Source organism: Leucoraja erinacea, chromosome 7 (assembly GCF_028641065.1).
Source record: "Leucoraja erinacea ecotype New England chromosome 7, Leri_hhj_1, whole genome shotgun sequence".
NCBI classification, from domain to species: Eukaryota; Metazoa; Chordata; class Chondrichthyes; order Rajiformes; family Rajidae; genus Leucoraja; species Leucoraja erinaceus.
In genome coordinates this window covers 66,534,697-66,557,257 of record NC_073383.1, presented here as the reverse complement: position 1 = coordinate 66,557,257, position 22,561 = coordinate 66,534,697, and positions in this window count along the sequence as shown.

The window sequence follows — 22,561 nt, the reverse complement described above, 5'->3', positions numbered from 1 at the left end:
CTCTATCATCTTTGGCGTAATCAGTGTTGTAGGGAACAGTGTTTTACATAGCATCGATCACTTCACATATTTAGTTAATATTATTGTAAATGTTATTAATATTATTGTAAGTTGCAGCTCTATAAAATGGCGTCATGTCATACCCATGTCATGCTACGCTTTTTTCGCTGAGTGGTGCATCTTGCTCTGCCCTATAATCTTTGATATCCACAATGTTGGAATAATGGACGATAGACACAAAAAGCTGGAGGAACTCAGCGGGCCTAGCAGCATCTCTGGAGAGAAGGAATGGAAATAATGGAAATGCCATGTCAAGGAAATAAATCTTTAATATAGGTTTCATCAGGCAAAACAGCAGTTATTTTCCATCCCTAACTCACTTTGAACAAAATAGACTGCTTGGTCATTTGAGATGGGGTCGTTACAACTTAGTCATGCCAAGCTTTGCACTCCAGGTATCAGCCCACAAAGTGTGTGCCTGCCACATTTGTACTTGCATATGATCCATATCGCTCCATCCCTGCTTATCCATGTACCTATCCAAAAGCCTCTTAAATTCCATTATCTTATCTGCTTCCATCACCACCCCTGGCAGCACGTTCCAGGCATCTAACTTATATATATAATCTTATAATATAATTCAGTATAGGATATCGTTATGGGGTTAAAATCATGCAGTTTTACTAAAGATAACATTAATAAAATGCATACTGAAAATAATGTAAACAAAAATTATACTTAATGTGATTTTTTATAAGTAGATATGTACAAGGTGTAAATGTACTTGATTTCATTTTTGAAATGCTTCTGAATTGACTAGATTATTTAAAAATCCAGTGTAAAAATGTATAGATTATTTTTAATTTTCAACTTTCGAGCAACCAGCATATAGATGACTGTGGGGAAAGCATAAAGTTTCAAGATTAAGGGCACCAACTTTTAGTGATTGTCCATGCACCTTATTGGAAAGCAAAACTGTTTGATATGTAAAGGTAGATCAGATGGGATAATTGGTATCTGAGGGATGAAGACAATTTCTCACAGAAGCATTACGTGCCATTATTACAATCTCAATTACATGTGATGGTCTGATAATCTTGAACCAAATATAATGGATCGGAGTTACTGATTGGTGGGCCTTTTGGTTCAAGATTATATAAAGGAACCCAGGAGATATCAAAACGAATACCAAGAGGAAAATGTTCACCTCATCGATCTTTGTCATACTGTTAATGGATTTATCATTGGACTTCCACAAGTTGTTCAGGAAGCTTCAAAAGACAGCCTGCGCTGTGTCCATTTTGGTGCTAAAATTGCCCTTTCACACAACTGAAGTAACTGAAGTGGTATTGAGTGTCATTTGAGAAAGCAGCATACATCAGATCATGACGTGATCTAACAATTCGGCCAAGGGTTTTCATTGAAATCATTCTGTTGAGTCTTTGTGTTTAAGTTTATTTTTACGTAATTTGTGTTAATTCAAAGCAAATTCTCACCCAGATAGCTTGCCTGTCATCTGGGTTTGCTTATTGGTTTTCAAATATAATTGTTCAGCATTTACAAACATACGATGCCTTAATCCAGGCTTTCAACTCATCTGCATTAGCATTCAGTGAAGGTAATGCCATTGAATGTCAGGGGGTGATAGATAGCATTTCTCTTGTTGTACATCTTCACTGCCTGACACTTGGGTGGCATGAATATAACTTGCCTTCTATCAGTACAGGTCTGGATTTGTCCAGGCTTTGCTGTATTTGGATGTGAAATGTTTCACTGTCAGATCAGTCACAAATGGTGCTAAACATTATGCAGTCATCAGCAAACATCCCCCATCTCTGACCTTACAATTGAAGGAAGGTCAGTGATGAATCAGCTGAAGATGGTTGAGCCCAGGACATTGCTTTGATGAACTCCTGCAGACATGTCCTCTGGTTGAGATGATTGACCTTCATCTCAACCAGAGGACATCTTCTTTTGCACTAGTTATTATTCCAACTAGCAGAGAGTTCCACCGCACCTCCTTCCAAGTCTCATTGGCATCATCTTCAATTCCAGTTTAGCCAGGGCTCCTGATCCCGTATTCAATCATATGCTGCCTTCATATAACCATATAACAATTACAGCACGGAAACAGGCCATCTCGACCCTTCTAGTCCGTGCCGAACACATTCTCCCCTAGTCCCATATACCTGCTCTCAGACCATAACCTTCCATTCCCTTCCCGTCCATATAACTATCCAATTTATTTTTAAATGATAAAAACGAACCTGCCTCCACCACCTTCACTGGAAATTGCACACACGTATGGTATATTCTGGCTGAAGAGCATGCAAAACAAGTTATTTTTATTGTATCTCAGTATACATATTGATCATAAATCAATACCAATATCCCTAATCTTAGTCCTAAATGTTGATTCATCAACCCAAGGCTGGATCTGAGCTCTACGCTGTACATCTACACTACAGGAAACTGCAATTATCCTGACAATCCCATTCTGAATCTTACATGACTCAATGTAAAGTTATTACCTTGTAACTTCTGCTTACTGATAATGCTAACTTCTTTATTGTTGAATTTAATTCAAGATTTCTGAAAACCCAATGTAATTTAAGTATTACGTATTGGAAAACACAGGCCGGCCCAGTGGCGCAGGGGTACAGTTGATGCACCAGTGACCCGGGTTCGATCCTGACCACGGGTGCTGTTTATTGTGTCTATATGCAATTTAAACTGGTTCGATGAACATCCCCATGAGAAATAACCAGATTTAGTGAGATACCAAAGAAAAGGCAGTGACTGCCCATGATATGGATGATGGTGTGGCAAATTGGATTAGTAAGTATGCAGATGATAGTAAGATAGGTAGGGTTGTGGGTAATGAAGTCGAGTATCAAAGTCTACAGAGAGATTTATGCCAGTTGGAAGAGTGGGCTGAAAGATGGCAGATGGAGTTTAATGCTGATAAGTGTGAGGTGCTACATCTTGGCAGGACAAATCAATATAGGACGTACATGGTAAATGGTAGGGAATTGAAGAATGTAGGTGAACAGAGGGATCTGGGAATAACTGTGCACAGTTCCCTAAAAGTGGAATCTCATGTAGATAGGGTGGTAAAGAAAGCTTTTGGTGTGCTGGCCTTTATAAATCAGCGCATTGAGTATAGAAGTTGGGATGTAATGTTAAGAGTCAAGAGTCAAGAGTCAATTTAATTGTCATTTGGACCCGGAGGTCCAAACGAAATGCCGTTTCTGCAGCCATACATTACACACAAATAGACCCCAGACACAACATAATTACATTTTACATAAACATCCATCACATAGCTGTGATGGAAGGCCAAAAAAACGTATCTCTCCACTGCACTCTCCCCCCCCCGATGTCAGAGTCAAAGTCAAAGCCCCCGGCTGGCGATGGCGATTGTCCCGCGGCCATTGAAGCCACGCCGGGTGGTGCGAGGTCGCACACCGGGTCTTGGTGTTGGAGCCCCCGGTGTGCGCTCGCAAAGTCCCGCGGCCATTCCAGCCGCGCGGGGCAGTGGTGTCAGGCCCCGCTCCAGGAGCTCTTCAACCCCGCAACACGGGCGGGAGAATTCGCCGTTGCAGGAGCCCCGAAAAGCGGTCTCCCTCCAGGGATCCGCGGGCTCCCGGTGCCGCCGTCCGCAGACCCGCAGTAGCAGCCTTCGCATCAGCAGCAGCAGCAGCAGCAGCAGCAGCAGCAGCAGCAGCAGCAGCAGCAGCAGCAGCAGCAGCAGCAGCAGCAGCAGCGCTCCTCCACCGCTCCACCCGCTCCGGTCTCGGCCAGCTCCAGGACGGCAACGGTGAGTCGGCACCAGAGTCCCCGGCTTCTTCCCGTTGGAGGCCACTCCTCGTTGCGGCCTCAACGACAACCGAGACCCGACGAGAAAAGGTCGGGTCTCCAGTGCAGGGAGAGATTCAAAAAGTTTCTCCCCCCCTCCCACCCCCCACCCCCCATCCCCCCACACACACACCCCAACATAAAATAACAAAAACTACATAAAAACACAGACAAAAAATAATAAAACGCGGACAGGCTGCAGAGGCCGCTGCTGGCCAGAGCCGCCCCGCCTACCGGAGGTGTGCAGCAAAACGATCGCCAAGCTCAGCACTTTAATTGTAGGAACAGCACCTCATGTTTTTCACAATTTTTGCACAGAAGTGAACTAAGTTAATTGAAGAAGTCATGACCATGCTAATGATCATTATTGAGATGTGTGTATATTAGCGGAAAAAATATGAAGATGATTTTATTGCGTCAAGGATCATAGCATTCTGAAAATGCTGAATCTAGTTAAGTAACATTAGGCATTTTACATTTTAATTAGTTACTGTATGAAAAAGATTCACTGATTCATTTGGATAATAATAAGCCACTTATTCATACAGTAGAACGAACAATACATGAAGAGCTAAGGTTATGTACACAGGCTTCCTCCTTGCATTAGCTTCTATAGGAAGTTGCTTACAAGGTCATTCAATGTTAAATTATATTTCTAGTATTTTGCAAATGTCTCTGAATAAATTGCTATAATCATGGTTTAATCAGATAGGGCACTTACAGCATAATTACAACAGTTCATACTTTCTCACTGGATGTAATATTACCTGAATTGTGTGTTTTCACAAGCTTTACTTTGCTTGAAAAACAGTTGGGTCTCCCATTACTCTCTCTGCCTCAAAATGCTGTTGGCTAAATGACATTCCATTACTCATACAGATTATTCCCCGAGATAAATATTTTGAGAAAATTGGTAGCATAATTGCTTTTCACCTGAAATAATGCACCAAAACTCAAAAATTCACATCCCAGATTATTTATGCCTCTTACTTCAGAACACTGACTTCATTGTTCCTATGTGGTGCAGCAGTATATGCATTCACTTTCAACATATCCATCAATTCAAAACCCTGATCTTTGGTATTTGCGAGCTGTACAATGAGTGCTTCTAAAGAGCAAACATCTTCAGAAACTATTTGTAGGTTCAAGATTTCAGTAAAAAATTTGGGGAAACCTAAACGATTTGCAGTTCATCATCTATCTATCTATCTATCTATCTATCTATCTATCTATCTATCTATCTATCTATCTATCTATCTATCTATCTATCTATCTATCTATCTATCTATCTATCTATCTATCTATCTATCTATCTATCTATCTATCTATCTATCTATCTATTATATCTATCTATCTATCTATCCTCTGTGTGTGGGTGTATGTCATATTTTTGGCCTTTGATTCGCTACTCCGCCAAAACCACACGCAAAAACGCTGAGATTTTTACCACTTCACTAGCGATTTTACTTTTACATTCGCTCATCCATTTTTAGTCATTTTTCTGTACACATTTTAATAAAATCCTTCCCCCACGCCCACTCACTCATTTTTTCACCTCATGCTGGCTACCTTCTCATTGCGTGCCCCACACGACCATAACGGCTGCTGCCGCCCGGCTCTCCTCCACTCCCCCCTCCCCCCCCCCCGCCGGCCCGCACAGATCGGCTCTTCCCCCGCTGCTTTTCGCCGTCGTCGTTGGCGGCCCGCACGCTTGCACTGTCCAAAAATCCCGCGCCACATCCAGGCGCATTGAGGGCGTATGCAGTGTCTCGACGGGTATAGGCAGCATCTTGACGTCGTACGCAGCGTCTTGATGGTGTATGCCTGGCCCGCAGGCTCACTCGGCATCACGCCCGCCCACTCCTCCCTCCCCGTACTCGGGGTCTGAAGCGCAGAGAATGCGAGGCCATGGAGCTGAGGCTCACTCTGAGGCCGACGGCTGCTGTGCGGCTCTACCCCTCTCCTCCCTCCCTACTTAATATAATATCAATGGGGTTGGTTAGTGTGTGTGTGTGTGAGAGGTTGGTTAGTGTGTGTGTGTGTGTGAGAGGTTGGTTAGTGTGTGTGTGACGCCTCAGGCCGCCCCCTCCCCTCGCAACCGCACATTGCAGGAACAGACCCAACGGGTCTGCACTTGGTCTATCTATATATTAAAACTGTGTGTGTGTGTGTGTGTGTGTGTGTGTGTGTGTGTGTGTGTGTGTGTGTGTGTGTGTGTGTGTGTGTGTGTGTGTGTGTGTGTGTGTGTGTGTGTGTGTGTGTGTGTGTGTGTGTGTGTGTGTGTGTGTGTGTGTGTGTGTGTGTGTGTGTGTGTGTGTGTGTGTGTGTGTGTGTGTGTGTGTGTGTGTGTGTGTGTGATCACATCTGCTCCAAAAACCGATGCCCTTACAGTAACATTTTACATATTCTTGTAGCGTTTTATCCGGTGGCCAAAGATCGTCTTACCTGAGGTTTATTTCTTGAGTTATTTATGAAAATGTTCACAAATGTTTAAAAATAAACGAGATGGGCACATCACAATGGCTCTGCTCGCGCTATATTCCATGCGCAGCGAGTGACATCACCTTCCGACCCCTCTACCACCCCTACACCGGGCTCTGGATTGAAGCCGCTGAAGTCCTTTGGTTGACGTGCGCCCGCTACCCGATCCCCGTTCCCTTCCTCCTCTCCCCCCTCCTCCTCCTCCCCCCCCTTCCCCCCCCCCCCCCCCCCCCCCCCCCCCCCCCCCCCCTTTCCCTCCCCCACCACTACATCCCCCCACCCCCCCCCCCCCATACTCGGGCTCTGAAGCCTGAAGCCTGCAGCCGGGTGCTGCCAACGGGAACATTCAGGAATCAACCCTCCTCTGTGACAACCCCCCCCCCAGGCTCTGGATTGGAGCCGCTGAAGTCCTTTGGTTGACGTGCGCCCCCGATGCCCATTCCCTGTTCCCCGCTCCCGTCCTCCTCTTTCCCCCTCCTCCTACTCTTCCTCCCCCCCCCCCTCTCCTTCCTCCCCCTCTCCTCCCCTCTCTCTTCCCCAAATCCCCCCCCTCTCCCCCCAATCCCCCCCTCCCCTCCCCCTCCCCCCCTCCCCCCTCTCCCCCCCACCCTCCCTTCTCCCCTCTCCCCCTCCCTCTCTCCCCCCCCTCCCTCCTCCCTCCACCCATCCTCTCCCCCATCTCCCCCCCCCCCTCTCCTCCCCCCCCCTTCACCCTAGATACTGCCCCCCCCCTCAAACTAGATAATGAATCACAAATGTATGAGTTAAGAATTCAATCTCTAACGGCATGTTAGACAGAAATACATCATTCCAGAGGAGAACCAATTTCTTATCATTAAAGCATTGATTCTGGTATTTCCTGTAATCAATTGAGGTCGATCATACACCAAGCAAACTATTCAGTTTACAGATTGAGGTTGTAATGACCAATGGACTGACAGCAGGTTCATGAAATTCCTATCTTCATGGAATGACTGCTTGCTTCAATCAATGTAATAAACAGTGATCCTCACCAATAATTCTCTGCCCCATTGGACCTAGTCTTTCTAAGGCCACAATTTCATGCATTTCAAAATAGATCTTCAATTTTGAGGTTTTGGGAAGTGTTATGGTAGATGCCATCACATCAGCACAAATCTTAATTGCCAGGTACAAGTATCGGTTTGCATGCTCTGCGAGTTTGTAGGTATTATTTAAAAAGTCAGCTGGGTCGATTTACATCGTGCCTATTGAGTCTAAAATTGGAGCCCACTGCTTTATACAGAGAACCTCTGATTTTCAGTTTAATTGAGTTCTAGTGTACTCTATTTCATTATAACTAGCTCTGTGAAAAATTACTTGTAAATTCCATCACCCAAATGATTCAAAACAGAACATAATTCAATTGATTTGAAATAGCCAGGCATTAAATTCACATTATTGCGACAGGAATGAAGCAAGAAATACACTCAGATATTTTCCCCATACCGTAAATGGATTTTACATCAACATACATTGAAAGTCATCCAAACATCCAATCAGTGAGTCCACACATGAGCTAACGAATAGGGTATTTATGAGTTGCTATCCACCATTCATTTCATTGACTCAACAGCAATTTGTCTCGCTTTAGGCACTTGCAAATGTATAATAATCTTCCAAATCAGTACATTATGGTATTTAGATGATTCACATTTTCTGGCAGCGATAACATCTAAGAATGAAAGATGGGTGATACATCATTGGCTTCATTTGTTTATTGTTGTAATGTCACAGTGGTTTTCGAGAATCTGGCAACTCACTGTAGAGCTGTTACCAAATTGGTTACAGCTTTAATCTCCTTACAATTTTCCCCCAGGGTTGCTGGAAGTAGTCTCCAAGAGGACCCATAATTATTTTCTGGGGACTACAGCACAAGCTTGGAGGGTTGGCAGCCCATTTCTTCATTAGGATGATGTTACTAAGTTTGTACTGTGGTGGCTCCCTCAAATGCGCAGTGATTAGTTTAATTAGTTTAGTTTAGTATTGTCCAGTGTACCGAGGTACAGAGAAAAGCATTTTGTTGAATGCTATTCAGTCAGTAAAAAGACTATATATGATTACAATCAAGCTCTCTACAGTGTACAGCTACAGGGTGAAAGGTGTAACATGCAGAATAAAGTCAGATTAATCTGGCGCAGCAGTAGAGTTGCCGCCTTATGGCGCTTGAAGCGCCGGAGACCCAGGTTCGATCCTGACTACAGGTGTTGTCTGCACAGAGTTTGTATATTCTCCCCACAACCGTGTAGGTTTTCTCCGAGATCTTCGATTTCTTCCCACAATGCAAAGACGTACAGGTTTGTAGGTAAATTGGCTTGGTATAAGTGTAAATTGTCCTTAGTGTGTGTAGTGTAGTGTTAATGTGCGGGGATCGTTGGTCGGTGCAGACTCGATGGGCCGAAAGGCCTGTTTCCGCCCAGTATCTCTCAACGAAACTAAATATTAAGAGAAACAAAATCCAGGCATGAAACTGTTGAGGTTCACAATGGAACATGGGAGCAGGAATAGACAGTTACTCCAGCTACCTATTCAATCTTTCAATATGGTTATGGATGCTTTACAATGTAATTGAATTTACCTACTTCTTCTCATATCCATCATTACTCTGTTAATAAAAATCCATTAACTGCCAATTTTAAATTAATAACTGACTTGGTATAAATAGGTAATTGCAAAGGAAAACTGCAATCATCTATCTTACTCTGTCTGGAGGAATGCTTACTAACATCACCCCTCAATGGGCTGACATATTTTAGACTATGCCCCAATTCTCAATGTGTAGATGATTTTCTATCCATTCCCCAGTTCCCCACCTATCTTGAAAGCTGCAATCAAATCTACCCCTAACTTTTTAAATTGCAAAGAATATGGTCCATGTTTGTTTTATTTCTCATTGTAATTTATTCCTTTGGAATCTAACCATCATCTCATGAATATACATTGCCTTCCCCTAAAGTCAATATATCCAGAAAGCCCATTGCACCCCAGGTATGTACAGTATAGACAAGGCTGAGTGCAACACATGAAAGAACATATTGACAAATATAAAAACAATTAAACTGATACAAATCTTTTCTGAATGATAAAACTATCCACAAGCCATATTTTGCTGAAACTAATGAGCTCCCTTAACACACAGAATAATCCTGTGGTGGATTACTGCTTGGAAATGATTTGTTTGGTAATATGAACTTTCCCTAAAAAGAGCACACACACACACAGCCAATTCTAAGGGCATGGACCAGATTCCCTTGATTCCCTCCATGCAGTTGTAGATATGAACATATTTAAACCCCTTTCTCACTTGACGCAAGAGTTAACCAGAGTTGAACATTGTGGGAACCTCTTGCGATAACCGTACGGCATTCGTGGACCACCATGGACCACCGTGGTGCTAACGGCAGGTACTCGTTTAACTTGGTGACTCGGGAGAAAATTCAAACAAGCTTGAATTTCTCCAAGAGTGAATTGTACACTTGTGGTTGAACATTGCAACATTATATGCACGTAGTGGCCAGTGCGATATCCGTACTGACTCTTGCGTGTACCGTGGGAACTCCTGCGAACGGTGAACCCGGAAGCTGGACAGAGGGGACAGAAGGTGAGTAAAAATTGTCTTCTGTGGGATTGAATTAAAAAAATAATGATTTGCATCCGCATATGGACATCAACTTATTCATGAGTTATGTTAATGAGATTCAAGAAAATAACTATATTCTTTAAAAGGGACTTTACTGAAAGGTCCCGCATTTTTATGGTCCGTGAGAAATTTTTCACATGTACTTCTTTGAGAGATACAGCTCGGAGTCCTCGCCGACCAGCGATCGATGCCTTTCCGAAACAGGGTCCGGAACGCTACCAATCAATGTTCGCCAGAGACCCGTGTAAAGGAGTGAACTGCATATGCTGGTTTAAAACGAAGACAGACACAAAAAGCTGGAGTAACTCAGCGAGTCAAGCAGCATCTCTGGAGAAAAATAGGTGATGTTTCGGGACGAGACACATCTTCAGACTCAATTCCGATTAGGATGTCTGAAGAAGGGTTCCGATTCGAATCGCCACCTATTCTTTTTCTCCAGAGATGCTGCCTGACCCGCTGACTTACTCCAGCTTTTTATGTTTTTCTTCCCAGATCTGACTTACCTGCTGAGTTACACCAACATTTTGTGTCCTTTTGTGCATATTAACCAGCATCTGCAGTTCCTTTAGACATTACCTAACTTCAGATTTTAGAGATATAGCGCGGAAACAGGCCCTTCGGCCCACCGAGTCCGCGCCGACCACCTATTCTTATACACTCCAGGAACAATTTTACAATGTTACCGAAGCCGATTAACTTACAAACCTGTAATCTCTGGAGTGTGAGAGGAAACCGGTGCACCCATGGTCAGGATCGAACCCCGGTCTCTGGGGCTGTGAGGCAGCAACTCAACTACTGTGCCGCATGTAGTCAGATTTAATAAATTGCTGGTGTTGCTTCCAAAGACAGAGGCACTTATAATATTAGATCAGAATTGCATCTTTCCGCTAATAGAGTCAATTATTAGTCAATTAATAATAGAATCAATTATTGTTGGTGACATTTCACCTACGAATATCAGACTATTTTCGCAGAGGTAAGGGCCAATTAGGCATAGCAAAAGGTATGAACACTTTTAAACATTTTTTTCCAACTATTTTGTCAAATGCAAATACAAGGAGAATGATCAAAGTGCTCACATGGCTCACTCTGTTAGAAGCGTTCTGAGTTTAAATGTTCCGTGTATTCCTTCTTAAAGTATAAATTTTTGTGTGGCCAGGAGTGCGATTGAGAACAGCTGGGAAAGGGCAGAGGGGGTGTCACGAATAACAGCGTTTCCCTGGCCATATTATGGCCCATTCCCCAACCGTAACATTAATCAAGCTCTGTCTAACTCCGCCTGCACACCATCCCCCTGTGACATGGGTTAGTCATCGCTGGGCGGGCTGTGGGCCGAATGGCCTGCCAACGGGAGTCAGAGACATGACACTGAGATCCATTGTGCAGGAAGGAACTGCGGATGCTAGTTTTTATCGAAGATAGACACAATCGCCACCTGTTCATTTTCTCCAGAGATGTTGCCTGACCCATTAAGTTACTCCAACATTTTGTGTCTGTTCACTATGAACATTGAATTATTTAATTTTAGGTAACTTACACTCTCTCTCTCTCTCTCCCTTGCCCACCCCCTCCTGCCCCCCCCATGAAGTAAAGGTCGGTTAACCAGTCCAAGGTTTGCAACGCTGGTTCCCTCTTGGGATCACACTATCCCTAGCCAACAATTGGCCTATCAGGGAACAAAATGTAGACATAAAGTGCTGGAGTGACTCAGTGGGTCAGGCAGCATCTCTGAAGGAAAGGATTAGGCGACATTTCGGGTCGGAACCCCTCTTCAAAATACCCTGCTGAGGTCATCTGTTGTTGGCCTTGATTTGTCCCGGTCTTTTCTTGCTTCCAGTTCCCCTCCTACAATCATCCCGAAGAAGGGTCCCGACCAAAAATGGAATATATTCCTTTTCTCCAGAGATGCTGTTTGGCCCGCTGAGTTACTCCAGCATTTTGTGTCTAACTTGCTGATTCAGACAGTTTTTTGATTATCAAGGATTCTGCGCTGACTCTTTACTCGGAAACACACGTTGGAAATTTAAACTTAGGGCGCAACTAACATCGTCTTACTACCGTGGGAACTCTTTAACTCAGCGGGCAGGCAGCAGTTAATTGTTGCTCCCTTCAGTTTCCCAGGGGGTCGGGACGGGACTGGAGTTGGGAGGGAAAGGTGGGGGAGTCGAGGGAGAGGAGGGGGAGACAGATGGGGGTGTCTTCATTTACTGGCGGCAGGTGTCTGTCACTGAAACAGGCAGGTGAGATTTCACATCCACCTTGTGTGTGCCTCTCTCTCTCTCCCTCCCTCCCTCCTTCTCACACAGGCTGAGCGACTCTGCCTCTGTGAGTGTACATCTCTTTCTCCCCCTCTCCCACACACAGTAAGACTGAGGTACTGTGCTCACTCCATCTGTGTCTCCCACATACACAGTAAAACTCTGCTTTGTGTGTGTATATACGTCTCCCCGCATTTCTCTCTCTCCCCCCCCCATCATTTGTGCCACGTGATGATTTAATTACACTTGACAGTTCACAATGTACTTTCAAGATTTAACGGGAAAGCTCGGGAGACGGACAAGTCACTCGCACAAATACCAGAAATGCCGAATACCGTGGGAACTCTTTGTCTACCCCCCCGTTATATCATGTGATATCGTGCTAGACCACGACCACTTCACTCTGGTTACATCTTGCGCCAAGTCGCCCCGTGAGAAAGGCCTATTAAAATGTAACATCAAAATTACTGTGCATATGGAGGGGGGATAGATGTGGCTCATAAATGTATGTTTGTACTGTTAAAGATATCACATTATACAGTAAATTAATTAAAATAAACATTAACAGTTCATCTGTGGAAAAGGGTGCTTTCTCAGTGCAAAACTAATTTCATTACTGCCACGCCATCGTTCCACTGGATGGAGTGAAAGAATAGAATCAAAATACACTTAAAGTCACCTTTAGGGTAATGCAAGGGTACATATCGAGGTGTATTTAATTATTACGTATTACATACCAACAACTGGAGAGCTGTCCTGAGCTACTATCTACCTCATTGGAGACCTTCAAACTATGTTTGATCGGACTCTACCGGACGCGCGCTTGCACTGAACGTTATTCATGTTATGTGCACATAAATGCTGGAGAAACTCAGCGGGTGCAGCAGCATCTATGGAGCGAAGGAGATAGGCAACGTTTCGGGCCGAAACCCTTCCGTTATTCCCTTTATCATGTGTTTATACACTGTGGAAGGCTGAATTGTAATCATGTATTGTATTTCCATTGACTGGTTAGTTTGCAACAAAAGCTTTTCACTGTACCTTGTTACAAGTGACGATAAACTAAACTAAACTAAATTAAACATCAAGCAATGTACACTTTGAGAAGGATTTACGGTCCAGAATGTCATCAGTGCTCGCTGCATAATCACACGTTCATCAGTCCACTGAACATAGAGTCTTCACCTTTGATCTGGTAGCAATTGTGTCAGGTTCCTCGTTGTAACCCAAATTGAATTTGTACCTCAGACGACAGGTTTGAATTTGCAATCACCTCCAACAAACTTCAGTTTCTCTTGATGCACAACAGCCAGCTTTTGTTGGCCAATGGTACATGACATCCTGGCACCATCCTTTCTAGGGGCAGGCGGGGGGCGGGGAGATAACAGTCTGGTGATGTTGTTGTAGTAGTACTCGAAACCTGGATTATTGGCTTTGGAGCATGTTTAAATCCTAACAAAACAGTTCATTAAATTGGTTTCAAATAATAAAATGATCAATAAAATAGTATTATTGCTAAAAATGAAGGCAAAGCGGATTTCAAAATGCTTCAGAAAAGGAATATGAAGGTTTTTTTATATATCCCACTTAGCCACGTCTCCAAATGTCAAGCTCAGAAAAACTGTAATGCAGTCATTTTGAAGTAAGCCTGAGCTAAGAGATGGCAAATGAGATGAATGGAGCTAAATCTTTGTGAGAGAAGAACGTTTTGAATTCTTCGCGAAAGCTGGGCCAGATGCTGATGTGATGGTTTTAAATCCAAATTCTGTGAAACCTCCAGCCAAAGTAGCACAATTATTTGGCAAGACACTTTGGCAAAGTGCACACACAGCTGCAGTCAGTCCAGCAATATGGTCAGGGTGAACATGGGATAATGATGAAGCCAAACACTTCTGTTTTGTTTGAAACAGATCAGGCTGCTCACAGAAAATATTTCCAGCTGCAACCTTGATAATCTCATGTTGTTGATCTGCTCAGGGAGCTAGCAATCATCTTTGTGAACTTATCCAATCGTGTCCGTAGGTTATCGTTAAATCTCTGGTTAACCACTATCACTGAGGATGGATTGATGCTTGCAAAGTGGTCTGGGTATGCATAGTTTAGCTTTCTCAGCTTAGTTTAGAGATACAGCATGGAAATAACATTATCTGTTATTTGCACTTTATCAGTTTATTTATTCATGTGTGTATGTTCTTATCTGTTATTTGCACTTTATCCGTTTATTTATTTATTCATGTGTGTGTATATATTTATATTATGGTATATGGACACACTGATCTGTTTTGTAGTACATGCCTACTATGTTCTGTGTGCTGAAGCAAAGCAAGAATTTAATTGTCCTATCAGGGACACATGACAATAAACTCACTTGAACTCGAACTTGAAACAGGATCTTTGGCCCACCGAGTCCGACTAGACCAGCGATCCCCACACACTCGAGCTATCCTCCACACACTAGGGACAATTTAAAATTAACCTAGAAACCTGTACATTTTTGGAGTATGGGAGGAAACCAAAGATCTCGGAGAAAACCCAAGCAGGTCACAGGGCTGGCAGTGTCTGCAAATGAAGGCATAGCTTCTTGATTAGTACAGGTGTCAGAGATTATGGGAAGAAGGCAGGCAAATGGGTTTAGGGGGGAGAGCCTTAATAGAATAGCGTAGACTTGGTGGAACGAATGACCTAATTCTATCCCTATTCCTTACGACTTGAATGATCGATAGCCTTTAACACAATCATATCAACAGCCACAGTAGTTAGTAAAAATATCCATCAGGTCTTAAATAATAGAAGAAAATATCTTCAGAAGGTGGCATGATGTGAAGCCTTATTAATAACATCATTCCAGAATTTTTTGTTGATAATTAGGAATCAAATCCTAAGGTTTCTTTTAATTAGAGTTATTAGATTGCATTAGATATCAAACGATTTATAACTTAATGGACATTGTAACGTTTTTCCAGTTTTGATGATTTATTTTGGTTATCCCTACTTTTGTCATTAACTCCCTTAATCTTGTACTTTTCTTCTCTCTGTGATTGTTGAACAATTTATTTGGCTCTGACATATTCGTACTCTCTTGTCCTATTGATCAAACCAATGATGAAGATGAATGGGAGAAATAGAGCTATTTTTTTCCCCAAAAGAAAAGGATATCAAGACGAAAAGAGAAGCTACCGTAAGGCATGATACAAGCATGTCATGTTAAATGAGAAATGAAAATAAAGTGGCAATCTCTTTTTTACATAGAAACATAGAACATAGAAATTAGGTGCAGGAGTAGGCCATTCGGCCCTTCGAGCCTGCACCGCCATTCAATATGATCATGGCTGATCATCCAACTCAGTATCCCGTACCTGCCTTCTCTCCATACCCCCTGATCCCCTTAGCCACAAGGGCCACATCTAACTCCCTCTTAAATAAGGCCAATGAACTGGCCTCAACTACCCTCTGTGGCAGAGAGTTCCAGAGATTCACCACTCTCTGTGTGAAAAAAGTTCTTCTCATCTCGGTTTTAAAGGATGTCCCCCTTATCCTTAAGCTGTGACCCCTTGTCCTGGACTTCCCCAACATCGGGAGCAATCTTCCTGCATCTAGCCTGTCCATTAGTTTGTATTTCTTTAAGATCCCCTTGAATCTTCTAAATTCTAAGAGTATAAAACCAAGCCTATTCTTGTACCATGTACCTGTATTTGATTATTGTTTTATTTAACTTGATGGCCAAAGGACCTAGTTTGCATGCTGTAGAATTCTTTGACTGCTATGACAATATAGGCTTGAAGTGCCATCTGCCAAATCCTTTTCCTATTGTCCTAACATTGCCTTTTTTTCACAAATGCATTTTAATGATACGAGTGTTCTGGCCCTCAATCTAAATTACTGAAATCATTCTGGTGATTTTCACTGCTGTTCAAAGAAGCTGGTGCTGTGTGTGAACTGAATAATTGATTCTTGCTTTTCCAAATACTCTTGAAACAAGTGGCATCTTTCAGAAGGCAGGTAGTAGTCAACCATGTCATTGGATATGGAATCATATATACTATGATTCTGAAGAATAATTATGTTTTCTGAAGAAGGATCTCGAGCCGAAACGTCACCTATACCTTTTTCCCAGAGATGCTGCCCGACTCGTTGTTACTCCAGCTTTTTGTGTCTATCTTTGGTGTAAACCATCATCTGCAGTTCCTTCCCATATACAGTATATACAGTGCATTCAGAAAGTATTCAGACCCCTTCACTTTTTCCACATTTTGTTACGTTGCAGCCTTATTTTAAAATGGATTAAATTCTTTTTTTTTTTATCATCTCCAATAAATCTCCAGGTCCGGACAGGATATTCCCTAGGACATTGAGGGAAGTTAGTGCAGGGGCTATGACAAAAATATTTCAAATGTCATTAGAAGCGGGAATAGTGCCGGAGGATTGGCGTAATGCGCATGTTGTTCCATTGTTTAAAAAGGGGTCTAAGAGTAAACCTAGCAATTATAGACCAGTTAGTTTGACGTCAGTGGTGGGAAAATTAATGGAAAGGATGCTTAGAGATAATATATATAAGTATCTGGATAAACAGGGTCTGATTAGGAACAGTCAACATGTAAGGCCTGGAAGGTCATGTTTGACTAATCTTCTTGAATTTTTTGAAGAGGTTACTCGGGAAATTGATGAGGGTAAAGCAGTGGATGTTGTATATATGGACTTCAGTAAGGCCTTTGATAAGGTTCCTCACGGAAGGTTGGTTAAGAAGGTTCAATTGTTGGGTATTAATGGTGGAGTAGAAAGATGGATTCAACAGTGGCTGAATGGGAGATGCCAGAGAGTAATGGTGGATGGTTGTGTGTCAGGTTGGAGGCCAGTGACTAGTGGGGTGCCACAGGGATCTGTGTTGGGTCCACTGTTGTTTGTCATGCACATCAATGATCTGGATAATGGTGTGGAAAATTGGATTAGTAAGTATGCAGATAGGTGGGGTTGTGGATAATGAAGTAGATTTTCAAAGTCTACAGAGAGATTTATGCCAGTTGGAAGAGTGGGCTGAAAGATGGCAGATGGAGTTTAATGCTGATAAGTGTGAGGTGCTGCATCTTGGCAGGACAAATCAAAATAGGACGTACATGGTAAATGGCAGGGAATTGAAGAATGCAGGTGAACAGAGGGATCTGGGAATAACTGTGCACAGTTCCCTGAAAGTGGAATCTCATGTAGATAGGGTGGTAAAGAAAGCTTTTGGTGTGCTGGCCTTTAAAATCAGAGCATTGAGTATAGAAGTTGGGATGTAATGTTAAAATTGTACAAGGCATTGGTGAGGCCAATTCTGGAGTATGGTGTACAATTTTGGTCGCCTAATTATAGGAAGGATGTCAACAAAATAGAGAGAGTACAGAGGAGATTTACTAGAATGTTGCCTGGGTTTCAGCAACTAAGTTACAGAGAAAGGTTGAACAAGTTAGGGCTTTATTCTTTGGAGCGCAGAAGGTTAAGGGGGACTTGATAGAGGTCTTTAAAAATGATGAGAGGGATAGACAGAGTTGACGTGGATAAGCTTTTCCCACTGAGAGTAGGGAAGATTCAAACAAGGGGACATGACTTGAGAATTATGGGACAGAAGTTTAGGGGTAACATGAGGGGGAACTACTTTACTCAGAGAGTAGTGGCTGTGTGGAATGCGCTTCCAGTGAAAGTGGTGGAGGCAGGTTCGTTTTTATCATTTAAAAATAAATTGGATAGTTATATGGACGGGAAAGGAATGGAGGGTTATGGTCTGAGCGCAGGTATATGGGACCAGGGGAGAATACGTGTTCGGCACGGACTAGAAGGGTCGAGATGGCCTGGTGCTTCGAATTTTTTGCAAAGTAATTAAAAAGAAATAACTGAAATATCACATTTACATAAGTATTCAGACCCTTTGGTATGACACTTAAAATTGAGCAAAGTTGTCCGAGAACCTCCGAGACAGGATTGTGTCGCGACACAGATCTGGGGAAGGGTGTAAGACAATTTCTTACAGGTCCTGAAGAGCACAGTGGCCTCCATCTTTCTTAAATGGAAGAACTGTGGAACCACCAGGACTCTTCATAGAGTTGGCCACCTGGCAAAACTGAGCAATTGGGGGAGAAGGGCCTTGGTCAGAGAGGTGACTCTGGCAGAGCTCCAAAGTTCCTCTGTGGAGATGGGAGAAGGACAACTATATCTGCAGTACTCCACCAATCAGGCCTTTATGGTAGAGTGGCCAGACGGAAGCTACTCCTCAGTAAAAGGCACATGACGGCCCACTTGGAGTTTGCCAAAAGGCACTACAAGGACTCTCAGACCATGAGAAACAAGATTCTCTGGTCTGCTGAAACCAAGATTGAACTCTTTGGCCTGAATGCATGGTGGTGGCAGCATCATAGGACGACAGATGGTGCAATGGGCTAAGTGTTTGGCTGGCAACCTGAAGGTGGCCGGTTCGAATCCTGATTGGAGTGTGTACTGCCGTTGTGTCCTTGGGCAAGACACTTCACCTACCTTTGCCTGGGACTAGAGACGGAAATTAGCTACTGATTGGCTACAATCTCGCATATTTACATGCAAATGTTAATTAATATGCACTGTCCCTATAAACAAAACATTATTATTATTATCATCATGCTGTGGGGATGTTTTTCAGCGGCAAGAACTGGGAGACTAGTCAGGATCAAGGGAAAGATGAACAGAGCAAAGTACAGAGAGATCGTGGAGGGAATCACGCTCCAGAGAGTTCTGGACCTCAGACTGGGGCGGAGGTTCATCTTTCAACAGGACAACGACCCTAAGCACACAGCAAAGACAACACAGAAGTGGCTTTGTGACAAGTCTGTGAATGTCCTTGAGTGGCCCAGCCAGAGCCTGGGCTTGAACCCGCTTGAACAATTCTGGAGGGACCTGAAAATAGCCGTTCATCAACGCTCCCCATCCAACCTGACAGAGCTTGAGAGGATCTGCAGAGAAGAATGGGAGAAATTACCAAAATACAGGTGTGCCAAGCTTGTAGCAACATACCCAAAAAGACTTGAGGCTGTAGTCGCTGCCATAGGTGGCTCAACAAAGAACTGAGTAAAGGGTCTGAACACTTATGTATATGTGATATTTCAGTTATTTATTTTTAATTACTTTGCAAAAATTTCTAAACACCTGTTTTAATTTTTTTATTATGGGGTATTATGTGTAGATTGATGATAAAAAAAAAAAAATGTAATCAATTTTAGAATAAGGCTGCAACGTAACAAAATGTGGAAAAAGTGAAGGGGTCTGAATACTTTCTGGATGCTCTGTATATATAATATGGCAGATCTCTTTCCCTTAAAAGAATTAATGAAGTAGGTGGTATTTTCATTGTTTTATTCTTGATGCCAACTTTTTGTTTTGCTTCTCTTGCTGATACTAGATTACTGATTACTGGATATTAGACCGAAATTTAGCAACTTGCGTTATTGCACTCGAGTACCATCATATACAGAGCGGATATGAATGGGGTGACAGACATTCGCAAAACAAATGGATTTTTGCACAGGAGTTAAAAATTCCATTCCAGTTCTACCACCGTACCAAACAAGGAAAAATATTTCTGTGTTTCCATGATGGATGCATCAGATTTAATACTAGATTTGAGATGCTTTACTTTATCACTCCAGCCACTACTAGAATCAGCACATCACCATGCAATAGCATTGTAAAAAGCTTTGCACCATAGTGATGCTTCAATTATTGTCACTGATCTTCATTGCTGCCAATCTAATTTGTCATCTTATCTCCAGTGTACAATCACCTCCAGAGTTGAAGCAGTAACTGGATCAGTGGATTTACATAATTGTAATATTACTTTTCCTGTTTAATATTCTGATGGCTGTTGGGAAGAAGCTGCTCCTGAACCAGGACATTACAGTTTTCAAGCTCCTACAGTATACCTTCTTCCCAATGGCGGGAGTGAAATGAGAGCATGTCTAATGGCGTTGTGGATCTCTGATGATGCTAGCTGCCTTTGAGGCAATGACTCCTGCAGATCCATTCGATGGTGGGGAGCTCAGTACCCATGATTGACTGGGCAGTGTTCTCCATTTTTTGCAATCGTCTTCATTTCTGGGTATTCAATTTGCCGAACTAGGCCATGATGCAACAATATGCTCTCTGGTGTACATCTGTAGAAGTTCAAGAGTGTATTCATCCACATACTGAATCTCCTCAATATGCTAAGGAAGTTGAGAGCGAGGTGGTTGTTCTGGCTCCATTCGGTCAGTCGATCAATCGATCTTCCGCCTTGTCATCATTCTAATTCTACACTGAAAGGTTAGAATGATCAATACCCAAGGTCGCATTATACTGAAATTAATTAAAAAAGTAAAGATAACAATGCATTGTTCAGAAAAGGGAGCAGTGGAATAATATTGCGTGACAAGAAAGTGACATCAAGGCACACAATATTGCTCAGATGAAAGGTAGAGGCAAGACAGGTTTGAAAAATGGTCAAATTTGATTTTAAAATGCAGAGGCGTGAGCTTTAGGCTTGCAAGCTATTAGTAAGATCATTAACTGGCACTCCAGCCGCAAGAAAGATGTTGTTAACAAGATCAAAGATTCCCAAGATGTGCATTTCTTAGTAGGGACGAGGAACCCAGCCTTGCAGTAATTATGCATGCAAGGCAGAGAGAAAGGATAAATAAAATGCAAGGTTTAGAGAAAAGATCAATAAACCAAGAGGGAAAGAAATGATGAAAGGGCGACACGTAGGAAGCTGAGCCAAATATGGACCACGTTACCCAAACAAAGCAATCACAAAACAACAGCAAAGAGAGACACCAGAAGAGATGTGTTTATATATTCTAAAACAATTGGGTTTACAGTGTGGTTTTTGACAATACTCAAAGGAATATTCTGATAGGAATATTAAAATGCTAAAAATCAGCAAGTGCTGAACAAGGGAAGCTGGTAAGTCCTTTATCAGCTGAATATGAGACTACAAAAAAAAGATAGATCAAACAAGGGCTGTGTTCTGCTAATCTGTGTCTTTATGGGCTATAAAGGGTTTAATCTCTGGGACTCCAGATTCTATCTGTGTTGTTAGGAAGTTTGTTTAGAAACCACTTAAATCACAGGTGTAAATAGTGACAGGGACCCTTGCAAACCTCTCCAGACTTGCTTTGCAAATCCACACTCTGCAAAGAGGTGTCGACAGTCTCCTCACCATAGCAGCCGTCCCGAGGGCAGCGTGCGCTGATAGTGAGTTTCCGACAGTGCAGGAAGGATCTGACTGGATGGGCTCCCCTCACCGCCAGCCAAGCTACGATTTGGTGCTTGTTGCTGAGTTATGGTGATGGGGCATTTCGCCAGACAAGCTGGGCAGTCTGCTCTGGGAACCATGCCACAGGATCCATTGAGTCATTTCCCTGCAGTGGGACGTTTCTTGCTGACCACTGCCCGATGGACTTGTAGTCAAAGGTATTGGTCCAGATGAACCTTTCCACGAGTGACAGATGGTGCGGCAATGTCCAGCTGACTGGCACATTGCGTGGCATCTGCGCCAGGCCCATCCTTTGCAACACCGGGGACAGGTCGAACCTCAGCAGGTAGTGACACTTGGTGCCCACGTGCCTTGGCTCTACACTCCGCCTGATGCAGCCACACACGAAGGTGGCCATCAGGGTGAGGGTGACGATGGGTATGCTATTACCCCCGTTGTCTGCCAACGTGCATTGTGGCCCATCGCGCCCGGTCCATCCTCGACCCCCAGATGAACTGGAATATGGCCCGGGTGATCCCTGTGGTGTAGGAGGGAGGGACAGGCCACACTTGCGCCAAATACAGCAGCCCCGAGGCCACCTCACACCTGATGACCAAATTTCTTCCTGTTATAGAGAGGGAGCTTCCACAGCTCCAGTTTCTTCTCCACCTTGCGTTTCATGTGCTTCGACAGCTCCATTTTCCTCCCCACCTTGGCCATCCACACCAGCCAATTCTTAACACACATCTCATCCCCCTAGAACCAGATCCCCAGTACATGATTTATTCCGAACAGCTCACTGAGGATTCTGTGATTTACAAACTGTTCCCAGTGACACATTCAGAGACTGACATCGAGTGCTGCTGGAAGGTCATCAACTCGGTGAAAGACGCTCTTTGATGTGCTCGACCTTTGTTGACCTCCCAGCGGAGCGAGATGTCCGTCCGGGAATGTTGACGACTGGCCCGCTGCAGAATGCAGGAGTACGTGTTGAGGGACGCACTGAAGGTTGGTGTAGCCAACGCCAAGGCTCGGTGGGGGAGAACCACAGTCGAGGGTCCTTCCACTGCTGGA